Raw genomic sequence first — 7,288 nt, forward strand, 5'->3', positions numbered from 1 at the left:
TTCCTAGTTGTGCTAACTATGCAATGCCTTCAAGGAATTATGTCCCAAAAATCACCTCCAAATCTTCGCACCAGATAAAAATATGGCACTGTAAGCGGTGGTATGGTCGCAGGAAAAGGCCAGAAAAGATTAAGCACATGATAACGCTGGTTCTGGCACATTTCAATAAGGCCTCCCAACTCAGCAACAAGCTGCGTCCGTAACGCGGCAGTTACGACAGTTACTTGCAGCATATCGGATGAAATGAGTTCCACATGTAGTTGTATGCTAGCCTTTAGATCAGGCAGAGACCGGACATGTCCCTGTTTGACACAATGCTTCAAATATCCTCATCACCAGAACTCACATGGATTTACGTCGGCGGATACTGAATGTCAAGCATCCGGAAAATGCCCAGATGTGATGCCGTCGTTACTGAAGGCTCCTGGCAGCAAATCATTCACCTGGCGAGCTACCTGTGGCGTTTCCCCATCTCGCATGAAGATAACGGTGCGGAAAGGTGGAATCACGTGTTGCACAATGAGTTCCGTACGACGTGCAGATGTCACTGTACACCTAACAGGCCCACGAGGGGTCATCTTCTCCGAGAACAAAAGCTCAAGGATGACGGAGCTCGTAAAACCACAACAAATAATCACGTAATCTGAATACAATGGTTGTTCCTGCATGAAGTAACTGACACAACGCAATCCCACCGGAAGAACACTCTGATGTCAGGGTTACGGAAAACTGTACTGCTTGCAGCGCCATATTTTCACCTGGTGGTAAGACTCGCAACTAATAATTTTTGTAGCATAATTCACGATGACATTGTTTAGTTAGAAAATGTACGAAATTTCAGACTCCTACTGTCATTACAGCCCATGCTGTGTTGTGCTGAATACCGTCAGTTTAATTGTAAACACCCGCTACAATAGTTGATTTAGTTTAAGAGGAGGCCTAATGGACGTAACTACTCCAATAAATACTTTCATCTATATTTATTTTGTGGATCCGTTCCCTCTTAAAAGTTCTAAACCTCACCCATTTTTACTATGGTTTAGGAAGAGTTGCTGCCCCGTTGTAATTTTTTCCTAACAGTAAAAGTACGTTTTCTCGAAATGCGGAAATGTATCTATTAAAGAAATCTAAGTACGATTCGTCAGAGAAAAATATGAAATGCGGCACACCATTTTACTCAGAAAACTTTATTTAATATGTAACATTATATCAGATAATTTACTTATCTGGTAACTATCAGACGATCGAAATTTTGGAAAACTATATAAGAGTTACATATTTTCAAGTTCATTATTAATAAGAAAAAGCACTCATTTTAGGAACTCACTAAATACAAAACACGCAAAATTTCTTCAAATTCTTAAAAATATAAAGCTTTTAAAGGTAAGAACATAAACAAAGACACCAAATCTTTAAGTTCCGAGATGAACACAATTTCGTCAGCCAGCGAGCACAACTCCGAGTAATTATCGGAGAGTTTTCTTGTCCTGCCATGCCTCATATGTCTCAAGCAGTGCTGCATCCAACAATTACACTTCAGAGTACACAATATAAAAATAAACTCAATAATTGGTCGAAATATAACAAAAGGAATTCACAGAAGCGAACAGCAACAGTGAGCGTACGCTAAGTTACATAGAAAATGAGACCGCTGGGGGACGAAGAAAGGGCAGCTAATAATAATAATAATAATAATAATAATAATAATAATAATAATAATAATAATAATAATAATAATAATAATGCATCCGGGAGATAGTAGGTTCGAATCCCACTATCGGCAGCCCTGAAGATGGTTTTCCGTGGTTTCCCATTTTTACACCAGGCAAATGCTGGGGCTGTACCTTAATTAAGGCCACGGCCGCTTCCTTCCAACTCCTAGGCCTTTCCTATCCCATCGTCGCCATAAGACCTATCTGTGTCGGTGCGACGTAAAGCCCCTAGCAAAAAAATAATAATTAAGCTATTAATAATATAACTCTCACTAATCCACCATAAGCAACTACCCCTCTAGTTATTTTATAGAATAAAAAAGATAATCTTCTAAATGGAAAGATTACCTCAAAAACTAAATTTTTAAACATTTTCAGTAAGAAAAATATTGTTTCTAAATATGGTTAGGTTATTTAACACATCCCAATGTACCCGGTAATGTTAATACTACTAGAAGAAAAATTACATATGAGACTGTTTTGAAAATGGTATCTGTTTTATGTATCTCACGTCAGCACTAATCTCTTATTCGCAGTCTGGACAGGGTATATTTAGTTGTTCGGAATCTGGACGGTTTTTGCCTTGTTCGCAATCAAGACACAACCATTTTATGCCTATCCTGACCTTGACTGAGTCATTGCCGGTTAGTGAGGAATGTGTGATGAAAGAATTAAAGCTTTATCTTCAATGCCGTACTTGTAATTATAGCGTAAGTGAAAGATCTTATAGCTGATTAAGGGAATGCGTGTACTATGCGTCGCACATTCTAGTGATATAATAATGCGTCGCAAGCGTGAAGCTTGGCAATTCTAGACTTAAAGCAATAATCGCCATCACCATCAATCAGTGAAATTACAACTTTGAAAACACTACTTATCAACATACTTTTCAAGACATATTTGAAAATTTTGCTGCCATTTTAAGACACGAAGCACCTGCCAAGGTCATTCATTACAAGTGCTTACCTCTCGATCTCGGTAGTCATGGGTTATGTAACTCTGAAACACATTTTCCTGCCCTACTTAACTAACTTACCGTTCCACTTAAGAGATGTAAATCCATTCACATTCCTCACAAACATTTCTCAAGTCCTGATAAAATAAGGACTTGCCTGATTTGCATACTGCTTTCATCTGCTCGCTTCTCTCTCTTAATATGTACATCTTAATGTACAAAACTCGCTGCCAGCTATGTAAATGTAAGGAGAGACACGCCTTCATACAGTTTTGCTGTTTCGTGAAATGATGAGGCTAACGCTTGAAGCGCTAGGAGCTGCTCAGTTTCTAAGCAATCAGCCTCATATGCAGTCTGATGTGATGTGTACACATGTAGCCGCATCCCATGTCGTAGAATGTCTGCAACTGCTGATTGGTCTAGAAAGGGGTATGGAGAGTAGGAGGGTCTATTGGGTCTGAGTGAAGCCGGGGTTAGAAATGTATAGGTTAGAATACAAACTTACTAATGCTAGCTCGCACAACAGTTCTGCAATGAGGTGTGCATAAATATTAGGGAACCGGCCTCTTAGAAGCAGTAAAAGTTATGTTACTCTCGTTACATTACGGAATACACCTACTCCACAAATTATCTGATGGGAAAGAATTTATGTTCGTATCGACATTCACAACGCCTGGAAGGTATACAGAGCCACTTAACGTCGTGGACGGACAAGTTGCCGGCTTAGCTTCTAGCCACTCTACTGCAAGAACGCCTGTCTGCTTTAGAGCAGCTTGTGGCGTCCCAAGGCTGAATGTTCTTGCTTCTGGATTACAATGTGAACGCACTTACGTCCCCATCAGATAGTTTGCATTCTAACCTGTAATTCAATAATTATTCGCGCTCTATTGACGAACAATATTTCTTCGTGGAGTTTAGGAAGCATAGTTATTCGGAGAATTTTGTGAAAAGATGAAATATTTAGCATCAAAAACATGTTAGGCAACTCGTGTGGACTGCTCGTGTGATGGTCATGTCCAATATCTCGCCGTAAAAACGAAGAACAAATGTACGTAGAAACAATAATGTGATTTTCATTGTCACGGCATCCGGTGATGTAACATCAACGTTATTTTGAGGTCATAGCAGCTTACCCGCAAGCCTATTTTTAATCATCAATAAACCAACTCCTCTATTTTCACAGTTCGATTTTGTACTGATAATTTTGCAGTGGCATGAAAAAACTCCTGGTCTTCTTGCCAACCTACTACACTTAGACAACTACATCTACCGTGCAAGCTGCCCGTGCGGGTAGGGTCATCCATCCGTAACCTTGCTTCGTGAGATAGTGGATTTGAATCCCACTGTCGGCAGCCATGAATATGGTTTTCCGTGGTTGTCCATTTTTGCACCAGGGAAATGCTGGGATACGGTCGCTACCTTTCAAATCCTGAACCTTTCCAATCCCCCCATAACAGAAAATTTTGGACCGTTAAACGAGTAGTGAAGAAACCTACAACTTGTTAACTAAAGCCTACCCATTTCCCTTCTCAGATTATAATACTTTTAATATTTACTAAGAACGATGTGCATATATAATATAATGTGAAATCTACGCAAGTAAATAAATAAATAAATAAATAAATTAGCCGTATGAATCCCCTAAGGGCTATGGCCTCCTGCAATGCAGGGGCAGTGCTCAGTTTAGCTCATCACGTGAGCAGATCCTGAAGAGCATTATTATATTGGTTAATCTGTAGTTTTTCATGATAACGTATTACCGCATATTGTACACTTGTGTAGTCTCACCCCCGAGTGAATGCAATTGTGTTTTTCTGGAACAACAATTCGCGAAAACGCACTGTTGCATTAATGACACGTGTACACTTTTATCCCAGGGAGGGTTCAGATTGTTTCTAGGTAAAAGCGTAAACTTGCACTCTTCGTTCTTGCATAGCTTCTTCTCCGAATGTTGTAGACGTTTCTTGTAATTTCTTGACCTTATCCTCCTTTGAAATTCTCCTGACATATATTGCAGGTGCATCTCCTCCTTCCACTATGTATTACGTGATGAGTCATCAAATCACTACTGCATGCAAACGTCTGTCTGTTTGACATTCGTCTTGCTATTCTCCCGAGTGCACAGAAGATGACCATCACAGTATCCCCTTCGTCGAAGCGTACAGCTGTATGTTGTATTCTTCGCCTCTGTCCTGAGAGCGTACTTCAACATATTTTACACTTGCTCGGCTTCTTTCCGCAGTGTACCCGAGGATGATAATTTTATATTCACCACTTCATAAAAACCTCTTTTTATCAATTTTACTGTATTATGCCGTAGTGATCAGAGAGGTGATCTCCAGGTCTCTTTGCGGAAGCGCACTGTTGCATATTTCACTGCTGCACAATATCTATAATATGTGTCTTGATCGACCTATGTTATCACAGGGCTTGAGCAAAGGTGTATCCCGTAAGGTCAGTGATCTCTGCACACAATTTTTCCCAGCTCTTTCCACTCTTGCCTTATCTTTGCTGTTCTTGTCCATTGTTTTCCTCCCCTTCTCGCAAACCAGTCTGCCCATCTAGTTCTTTGCCTCCCCACGTTCCGTCTTCCTTGTCTGGGATCCCACATTGTCATTTTGTAGGTCCATCGATTTTGCTTCAGTCTCGCTACGTGTCCTCTCCATTTCCACTTTAGCTGATCTATGCAAGTATCACATACTAAATGTAATATCCATTGATACACAGCGGATCATATACATCATTCAGTCTTTAGAGAATGCGCAGAGATATTATGTTCTGTTAGAACAGATTATTAAGAAATAGCGAGAATAGGGCCTGTCACAAAATGTCATCACTTTGGGTGCGAAATCCATTAGTCAGACGTATCTTCCCATGGATTCCAAAACGCATGTATATGTGGCATAATTTGTAGTTAGGCCCTCTCCAGACACTAATCTTTGCTACTTCCGCGATGAAGAACTCTGCTGGTATTTCTTGTGATTTTAGTCATCGTTCTTCAGATTATATAACGTACTAAAACGATTCAAACCTCTAACATTCCACACTCCGACTCGCAGAATGTCAATATTTGTTCAGTTTAAAAAGGTTAAAAAAGTACGTGTAGTCCTTGGTTGACTCCTTTCACCTTGGAAATAAAAACTTTCAGTGCATAATTGGTCCTTGAGTTGATATCACGCTAATCCAGGAAACCGGATGTGGATAAATTAACAATTTAAAGTACAAGGAAACAATTGCTCTAGAAAGTGGCCATTTATTGGCTATAAAATTGGGAAGGGAGACAGATGCAATAATCATACTGGAAAACTTCGTGTTTGATTCAACCCTATATTGAATTACCAGTTCTTTCCATTCATCGATCAGTCCTGAACCAGTAAATAATCAGATAAAAAAAACAGTTATAACGACTTACTTTTCTTAATTCTTTGCTTTAAAACGTATTTCACACCATTTTCCATGAAGCATGAGTTTAGGCATAAATATATTTTCGCTTATCTGGAAATATCATTAAGACATATTTAAATATATTGTACTAGTAATTTAAATTCTCTTATTTTTGAACAAGACGCAAACGAAATACGGACTGCCTTTAAACATCTTGTGTGACTGGAGATAATCGTGGTGATGCTTATGCAGAATGTTTTAAGTTGTATTAGATATTAATTTAATCGGCCAGGTGTGTAAGTTCAGATACTTCCCAACAGAATACATATGACCTAGGCCAACATAGCTCAGTTGTTAAGAGCATCCGACTCGAATTCAGAAAGTTGTCGATTGGAAACCCAGTGGTGTCCAGTTGGCCATTTTATTCACTATGTAAAATATCTTCGATAAGTAGTCTGTATACTGAACAAGACCAAATATGGTGAAAACTTATTCCGACTTTATATGGTCAGTTAGGAATCATATCACTCACACCACCCCAGATCTTTTCCATATTTTCAAATGAACGGTTATTCTCTCCTTAAATTTATTGAGCTCTAATGATTACACGTGTGATACACGGAATGTCTTAAAGATTTAAAAATTAAAAATCTCTATTTTATCAATTCAGCAGGCTTTGTTGAATATCTTTAGCTTTTTAACCCATCCCATTTAGAGTTTTCACTCTGCAAATACATTGGAGGGAACTACGAGCGAGCTGGTGCGCTTCGCGAATTCTTATCCAATCACGTCATCTGCTATTGGAGTGAAGTCTTTCGGAATACGTAGACAAATATGCCACGAATATGTTTCGCTCTCCTTTAAAGTCAAATACCATGAAATTATTTATTTATTTAGGATCATCAACATCATAACGCCAAATTTATAACTCTCGTACTGAAGTAGGAAGTTTGCAAATAGGACACCCGGACATCATGAAGCAAAGTCAATAACCAACACTAACCAGTGAGATAATCGACAAGTTCCAAAACTTCGAAGAAAGATTACCGAAAAATAACGGGAATAGCCAAAAATGGCGCAAAAATAAAAGGCGCCTTAGTCCTCGGGGTAGGAAGATAACGGAAGTGAACAAGGGAGGTCGAATAGTAAGTTTGACAGCGAGGAACTAAGCAAATTTATACTCAAGGAATATCAGACGCAGGCACATTATGAGAACATGGTTGCCAAAGGCCATCTC

This window comes from Anabrus simplex, chromosome 12 (genome assembly GCF_040414725.1).
Source record: "Anabrus simplex isolate iqAnaSimp1 chromosome 12, ASM4041472v1, whole genome shotgun sequence".
Lineage (NCBI taxonomy): Eukaryota > Metazoa > Arthropoda > Insecta > Orthoptera > Tettigoniidae > Anabrus > Anabrus simplex.